Below are 9,131 nucleotides of genomic sequence, written 5' to 3'. Positions count from 1 at the left end.
AATGGAGTATCTAGGTTACAGTGAAAGATGTCAGGAGACGGCGGCCGTCTGGTGAGGTGGACACTTGCCATTGAGCCTGATGACTTGAGTTCCATCCCCAGCATTCATGTGGTAAAGAGAATTGACCTGTGCAAGTTATCTTCTAGCCTCCACACACGCACCCACCCAGTTACATAGACACAACACAGTAAGTAAATAAATAGGGTGCCCAGACTGTCCTTCAACTATCGGGCTCAAGGGATCTTCCAGCTACATACAGTCTCTGGAATACCTGGGACTTCAGGTTTATACCACTCTGCTTGGTTTCATATGTCTTGAAGTTGTTTGGAAATTTTCACAAAATGCTTCCAGTTAGTGCACTAGATAGCTGTTAGAGGTCAAGAGGTCAGCTAGGTGATCCTGTGCTGAAAGGAAGGGTCTCTGCTTACCTGTGGATCTCACTTTGACTTTTTTCATTCTTTCCACTGAGAAGAGTTTTCCAAAATTTCTGGTCATTAACTGGCACTGTAGAATTGGAATATTTTAAAGACAGATCAGGTTTTAGTATATATGTAAACAGTAGATAACACAATGCCGCAAATCTCACCCCTCCCCCCATTTTAAAGACATCATTAAATTTGAGTATACCTATAAACAAATTCAAACTTATTTAGGCAAAATGGCACTAAGTAGCTGTGTGTGATATTCTGATAGTTGATAAGCGTACGTTCCAGATTTTCATATTCAATAAACTGATTAAAAACTAAAGCTAGACCAACTGGAGAGGTGACCCAGTGGTTACAAATGCTGGCTGGTCTTCCTGAGGACCAAGATTGATTCCCAGCACCCACGTCACAGCTCATGGCCATCTGTAACTCCAGTTCCAAGGGATCTAAAGCCATCTTCTGGTCCCTGCAGGTACCAGGCACACACATGGTGCACATATATACAGGCATGCAAAACACCCACATACAGAAAAAAAAATAATACTCCTAAAGTTAGGACTGGGGAGATGACTTGGTCCATAAACTTGCTTTGTAAGCAATGAAGACCTGTCTGTGTTCAAGACAGAATGCATGAGAAAGGTTTGGGATGGTGACACCTACTTGTAATCGCAGTGCTGGAGGTGGGGAAACAGGCAGGCCCTTGGGGCTCATTGACCAGTCAGCCTAGCCTAGTCTAATGAACCTGAAGTCCCAGCGAGAGACCATGTCTCAAAAAACAAGGCGAGCAGCTCCTGAGGGACGTGTGTGTGTAAACGCGCGTGTGTGCACGCCAAGAGCTTCAGTTTCTATTCACTCCCCTTAAAGAGTCCCTGGGTGAGACTGCATGTTAGTGCTAGATAGTTTAGGGAGGGTTGCCTTTTAGAAAGAGGGGCTGCCAATACAGCAGAAAGGAGATATCCGAGCTACCCCATGGAAGTGACAGTTGGGACTCTTGAAATGGCACTTAAGTACAGCACAGACATCTAGAGAGTTCCTCAAGATCTGGGATAAATTGGTTAGTAGAGGAGATGATTTTTGTTTCAAAGTTTGTATTTTTTTTTTTCCTGGAGATTGTTTTTCCTTTTTTAAGGCATGGTCTCACTGTATAGCCCATCCTGTCTGGAAACTCACCTGTCTCAGCCTCTTTGGTGCTGGGCTTACAGATGTGCACCATCACATGAGAAAGTCTTAATTGTGAGATATGGGAGAGGGGTGATAGGCTTTGAAAGACCAGCCAATCCTAGGAAAGAAGGCATTTCACAGTTAGTCTCCTTCTTGACATCCCCCATGGGATGCCACCATCAAACCAGTGCGTTGGTTAAAGTTGACTTGTCCTGCTGTTGTGAAGTCTCCATGTTTAGCGAGGGCTTGCTGTGCTCTGTTCTTAGTTTGGTTGGGTCTTGAATGTACCCTGAATCTAGTGTTGTCAAACATAAACATATCTGGAGGTGACATGCATTTGCTCACAGATAATCTGCTGACTTGCTGAAGTTAACTCTCAAGCAAATGCTCTTTTGACCTTAGGTCTTAGCGTTTATTATGCCTCTTAGGCTAGTGACAGAATGCAAAATAAGAAACTCCAAAAAGGGGCTGGAGAGATGGCTCAGTGGTTAAGAGAATTGGCTGCTCTTCCAGAGGTACAGAGTTCAATTCCCAGCAACCACATGGTGGCTCACAGCCATCTATCATGGAATCTGATGCCCTCTTCTGGCATCTATGTGTACATGCATGTACGTGAGGATAGGGTACCATATACATAAAATTAATAATACATAAAATTTTAAAAAAGCAACAAAAATAGATCTCTTTGTAGGGCGGGGAGGGTGGTGCTGGAAATGAAACCCAGGGCCCCTCTGTCTACCATTGAGCTATATCCCTAGTTCTATGAACCTGATGGATACTAATATCTGCATTATTTGAGGGTTTGGTTGGGGCAGGTTCTCATGCATGCTATCCAAGGTTCAACCACTGAGTGCACACCCCCAACCAACAGTACCGCCTTACTAGGATTTCTTTGTACACATACACACAAGTGCATACACACATACACACAGGTGGTTCATCCTACTCTTGGATGAACACTCAGTTTAAAATGTCACATAGGGAAGACCACATCGTGTGTATACAGCCCAGAATCTTCAAAAAGTGAATATGCTCATATCAATGGCGGTTGGATCAAGAAATATGACCTCAGGGCTTGAGGTCAGCAGTTAAGAATGCTTGCTTCTCTGGAAGTAGAAAAAGACAAGATCTCCTAAGTAAATTGGGAAAGAGTTGAAAGGGACGGGAGAGGAAGGGAGGGGTGCAGAGAAAAATGTGTAGCTCAATAAAATCAATTAAAAATAAAAGGCAAAAAAAAATGCTTGCTTTTCTACCAGGAGACCAGCACTCACATGGGCTAGCCCACAACCACCTGTAACTCCAGCTCTAGAGGGACGCCTCAGAGTTGCCCGATAGTTTTTCTTTCTTTCTTTTTCTTTTTTGTGTGTGTGTGTGTTTTTTTTGTTTGTTTGGTTTTTTTTTTTTTTGAGACAGGGTTTCTCTGTAGCTTTGGAGCCTGTCTGTAGACCAGGCTGACCTCAAACTCATAAAGATCCACCTGCCTCTGCCTCCCGAGTGCGAGGATTAAAGGTGTGGGCCCCCACTGTCCAGAGTGGGTGGTGTCTTGAGGGTGACCCCTGATGTCTTCTGGCCGCCACACATTTACACACATACACATTAAATTTTTCTCCAGTTACATTTTCAATTACTCCTTCATCCTTTGTTCATAAATTACTGTTTTTATTTTTTTCACCTTAGACGTGTTTATTTGTTACATGTGGACACATACAAACCATGGTGCATGTGCAGAAATATCAGAGGGCAACTGTGGGTTTGACTCTCTCTGCCATGTTGATCGCAGAGATGGAACGTAGGTTTCAGGCTTGGGAGAAAGTGTCTTTAGTGCGGGGCCATCTCGTTGAGCTAATGTAATGTTTTAATTTACAGCTCAATGTACACCCCCACCCCGTATTTTTGGTTATGACAATGAGACTGTAATATTTTCTATAGAAATAGAAGCTCGGCCTTTCCTCTGCCATGTCATTTATTGTTTATAGCCCTTGCAATGATGGCTCTGTGGATCTGTATAACTCTTTACTTAATGGTGCTCCCCAGACTATAAATTCCACAGGAATAGTTTCTGTCAGAGTTTTAGTAACAAGAATAAAGAAAGGATGTGTACAAGATGTGGAAATCTAAACTTAAACAATTTTGAAATAATACAATTTTTTTTGTATTCTGGGAACAGTGACCTAATTAACCACATTTTAAAATTGTGGGGGGGGGGGGCAGAGAAAAAGGGAGAGAGAGAGAGAGAGAGAGCGCTCACAGGTGCACATACTAAGACATTAAAGAATTAAACTCTGGTCACCAGGCCTGTGCACAAGTGCCTCTGCCTGCTAAGCCATCTCACTGACCTTACTATATTTAATTTTGTAAAAAAAATATTTTCACATAAAAATCAATCCAAGGCCAGCCTGGTCTACAGACCGAGTTCCAGGACTGCCAGAACTGTTTCACAGAGGAACTCTGTCTTGAAAAACAACATCAACAACAAAAATCAATCCTTTATTTTGTGCGTGTGTGGACCAAGCACCACGATGTCTATATGGAGGTCAGCGGACGGCTGTAGGGAGTCAGTTGTCTCCCTCTGCCTTGTGGACCCTAGGGATTGAACTCAGGTTGTCAGGTTTGGTAGCCATCACCTTTGCCCACTGAGTCATCTCCATGGCCCCCCAACTTGACTGTTTCGTACATGAAACTTTTACATATTGTTTTCCTTGAGGGGGGGCAGTGTTTCAAGACAGAGTTTCTCTGAGTGGCCCTGACTGTCCTGGAACTCACTCTGTAAACCATGCTGGCTGCGAACTCAGAGATCCTCCTGTCTCTGCCTCCTCAGTGCTGGGAGTAAAGGGGTGCACCACCACTGCCCAGCTTCCATTCACACACTGACAACTTTACTGTGGGTATTAAAAGGATATAATTTTAATGAGATGCCAAGTCTGGTGGCTCATACCTATAATCACAGCTCAGGCAGGAGGATTGCCCATGAGATCAGCATTGGCTACAGAGTAAGTCCAGGCTAGCCTGGGCTGCAGAGTGAGTCCAGGCTAGTCCGGGCTGCAGAGTGAAACCCTGTCTCAAAACAACCATTTTTTAATGAAAGTATTGGCAAGAATGTGTAAAACTTGGAATTCTTGTAAATGTTTAGCGGGATATAAAATAATAGAGCGACCATGGATGGCAGCGTGGAGGCTTCTCAAAACTGTGAAACAGAATTGTCACGTGCCCCGCCCCCCTGGGTGTGTATCCAGAAGGATTGAGAGCAGGTTCTCAGTGGTTTGTGTCTAGTTTGTAGCAGCTTTATTCACAATCGCCAGAGGTGGGAGAAGCTGCAATGCTCACACACAGACGAGTGGAAAAACAAAATGTGCTCTCCACACACAATGCAGTACCGCTCGGCCTCGAACTGACACTAAATTGGCTCAGTGTGCCCCTGTGATCCCAGAACTCGGGAGGCTAAGGCAAGGAGGATTGTTTTGTTTCTTTGCATTGATTGTTGTTTTGTTGTTTTTGTTTGGAGACAGGGTTTCTCTGTGTAGCCCTGCCTATCCTGGAACTGACTGTAGACCAGGCTGGCTTCGACTTCACAGAGACCCGCCTGCCTTTGCCTCCTGAGTGCTGGGATTAAAGGTGTGCACTACCACCGCCCGGTAGCAAGGAGGACCTTAATTTGGCAGTCAGCCTGGGCTACATATTAAGACCCTGTCTTATAAATGTGGGAAAGAAGAGATGGAAGCAAAGAATGGCAGGAGGGAGGACATGAAGCTGAAGGCTCCTGCCCTGCAAGGAGCCATGAAAACGTTTTGCCAAGTGAAGTAAGCTAGATTGCTTACATTATTAATTAAGGCTGTCAATTAAAAACAAACAGATGATAGTGTTAGAGGTGAAAAGAGTGGGGAGTGAACAGTTAATAGGTAGAGCATCAGCTTGACAAGATGGAAAATTCTGGAGAACGCTTTTGCAGAAGAGGGGGCATTCCTTTTTAGTTGACAAGCAGTATTCTGTTATAGCCATACAGCAGGGCTGTTCCTTCCGGCCACTGATGGGCGTCTGGTGTTTCCAATGAGTGATGTTTCAAGTAGCTCCTACGTACACCTCCAATGAAAATTTTTGTTATATTTTTATTTTGTGAGCATGAGTTGAGTGTGTGTATGTGTGTCCGTGCGCACGTGGCACAGTGTGTGGGGGTCTGAGGACAACTTTCAGGAACTGGTTCTCTCCTTCTACCATGTGGGTCCCAGGGACTGAACTCAGGTCATTCAGGCTTGGCAGCAAGCGCCTTTACGTGCTGAGCCATCTTGCTGGCCATATGTTTCCACTTTTCCATGGAGTGTTTGGATTAAACAACAGACATATGTTTAACTGGGTTTTTTTTTTTAAGGTTATCTCATGTACCCCAGGCTGCCCTCAAATTCACCATAGCTGAGGATGGCCTTGAATTTCTGATCCTCCTGCTTCTGCTGCCTGAGTGCTTGGATGATAACCACGCCCCCTGCATGTGGCTCACGTGCTGGGGACTGGACCTAGAGCAAACACTGCTAAATGAGCTGCATCCATCTCCCAGTGTTTCAAGCCAGGTTGTTGTGATATAGCCCAGGCTGATCGGGAACTCCTGCCCCTCCAGACACTGCCTGCCCGTGGGCCCCAAGCCCAGAGCCCTTGTCCCCTAATATGTCTGTTCCTTAGGTGGCTGGGAGAGGCCGGAGGCCTGCTGACACAGCCCTCTCTCCTGTCTGTCCGAGATGCTAATCTTTGCCTGCTCTGTCTTCCTGCTTCCTGTGGTCTCTGCTCTCCAGGCAAGAGCTCTCTGTGCTCTGCGGGGCACTAGGTTGTTCCCCGGAGCACCTCTGGCATTCAGGTCCTTCCTCCTGTTATGGCAACTGCTGCTCCTCGGCCCATTCTCAATTAGTTATGAGCTCCCTGTTCTCAGGTATTCGTCTTCTAGCTCCTCTCTGCCATTTCAGTGGCCTTTGGGAGGAAGGAGAGCTGTGTCCTTTCTTTTGATCCGCCAGCATTATGTGGACTGTTTCCCATATCAGACACCTTTGCAAGTGCTGGGACAACATGAAGAAAGCAGAGCCACTGAGCCCGTGTTCGAGGGAGCTCAAGGGCGGTGCCAGCAAGGAACATAACCTGTAAATTATACTGTGTTAGGTTGGACCTACTGTAAGACAGGTAGTGAGAATAGAGAAAAAGGAGGCATGAAAGGGCTTGCTTGCTTGCTTGCTGTTTAGAGACAGGGTCTCCTGTAGCTCAGGCTGGCCTCAAATTCAAGGTGGCCAAGGATGACCTTGAACTTCTGATCCTCCTTCCTGCACCTTCTTCAGGATTACAGGCACACGCCGAAAAGCCTAGTTACGCACCACTAGGGCTTAAATCCAGGCATCCTAGGTAAACAGTCTACCCACTTACCCTCGTCTGTAGTCCTGGCTCTGGCATCTTAAACATGATTTGTGGGGACCTGTATGAGAAGGAGAGAGAGGACCTGCGGAAATGACCCTGAGCCACATTGGTATTGAGAGTGCTCTGGATACATGGCAGCAGGAACTGGGCACAGGTGGGGCACAGGCAGAGACATCCGGGGAGTCCCAAGGAGGTGAACTACTGGTCGCGGGGAGCCCCACAGGTCTCTATGTGACCTGCAACTTCCTCTCAGGATGACACGAAACAGTGTCAGACAGAGGGTTGTCATGGAAGACTTCCCTGGACGGAGCAGTTCCTTCAGGCTAGGTCTACATCAGCCCACAGCGAAGAGGAAGCAGGCTGGGAAGAAGTGCTTTATCTGGGCGGAAACGGTGGCTTGGATGGAAAAGGAAAGCAAGAAACGTCAAATTCCAGATTTCACAGGATTATCGGGCAGAATAGAAACAAGATTGGAACAATGGCTGGCAGATACTTGTCTGAGTGGCTGATGAGGTACTGTTACTTTAGCTGGAAGAGAGCAGGTGTGGGAAGGAAGACATTTGTTCCAGAAACATTGCATCTGAAATGTCTTACTAGGGCTGCCCAAGAAGAAGCTGAGGAGGCAGGTGGGGCAGAAGAGACGCGTGTGAGCACTCAGGTGGGGCGGAAGAGACGCGTGTGAGCACTCCAGATCTGCAGAGCACACTTGCTATGAACTCTGGGTAACCATGGCTTGTCAGTGTGGGCTTCCCCACAGGAGCACAGAAGCCTCTGCGGTGTGGGAGGCTACCCACATGCAGGTCTGGGAGCATAGGAAAGCTCTGTTTAATTTTGCTATAAACCTAAAAATTCTCCACAAAATAAAGCTGATTTTTGTTTTTTAAAAAGAAAATGCTATTCAGAGCCACGAAGCTTGATGGAATAGCAAAGAGAATAATGTGCAGAAGGCAGCTCCGAGGGTCAGGCCCAGCAGCAGAGGACGGATAGGTCACTATGGGTATGCACCACTAGAGATTAAATCCAGGCATCCTAGGCAAACAGTCTACCCACAAGTGTATGCAAGCAGGTAAAGGCAAGGAGCAACGGGGGTCAGAGGAAGGGGCCAGTCCTGGAAAGCGGTGCCCCTCAACAGACTCAAATGTCGACAGATCTTCTGGGTGGTAGAGATAGGTAATGGACTAGGGAGGGTAGGAGACTAGGAGGAGAGGGACCAGGCACGCTGAGAGAGGGTTAGTTCACCTCAGGTTTTTTCTTGAAAATGCTGTGATGAAGTTGGGCAATAGAATAAATGGAGAAGTGAGGAATTTTTAAAAATTGCTTTGAAGACGTGTTTCCCTACGTAGCGCAGGCTGGCCTTGAACTCATAATCCTCTTGCCTCAGCATCCCCATTGCTAGGATTACAGACACACACCACTACCGCATTAGAAAGAGGAGTTTATTATTTACTTATTTAATAAAAAACATTTAATTGGGGGCTACAGAGTTGGTACAGTGGTTAAGAGAGTATACTACCCTCGAAGAGGATCCAAGTTCAGTTTCCAGAACCCACACTGGGTGGCTCACTAATGCCTGTAACTAGCTCTGGGGGCTTGGACACCCCCTCTGCCCTCTTCTCTCACCCTCCAATAGGAGGCACACTCATAGAGCTGACATTTGTGCCCTGCGAGCCCCAGTTTCTGTCTTCCCCACAGCCGCAACCCCAGGCGGCCACCGTTCTCCCTGGTGGCTCTACAAATGCCGCTGTCTTAGGTCCCCCTGTGGGGCGAGCTCACAGCGTTTATCTTTCTGTGTCTAGCCTCTCTCAGTACAATGTCCTTCAAGTTTGCCCAATGTGTCGGGAACAGCAGTATCTTCTTCTTTCCTTCTTGGGACTGTTTTGCTTTTGAAATTGGAAAAATACAAGCCTAGTTACAAGCTGATAGAATTAATAGGTCTTATATCTTATTTTTTCATGAGACAGAATCTCACTGTAGCCTAGCCTAACCTAGAACTCACACTGTAATCCAGGTTGGCCTCAAACCTCTTGGCCACCCTCTTAAATGGCCTCTCTACTGCTGGGATTATAGACAAGAGTCACCACGCCCTGCTAGTCTGCCGATGTCCCTGAAACGCTGTCCAGAACCTTCAGTTTTCTCTCCGTGGATGTAGCTGGAGGAGGG

This window comes from Microtus pennsylvanicus, chromosome 5, assembly GCF_037038515.1.
Source record: "Microtus pennsylvanicus isolate mMicPen1 chromosome 5, mMicPen1.hap1, whole genome shotgun sequence".
Taxonomy (NCBI): Eukaryota; Metazoa; Chordata; class Mammalia; order Rodentia; family Cricetidae; genus Microtus; species Microtus pennsylvanicus.
This window is presented reverse-complemented; position numbering follows the sequence as displayed.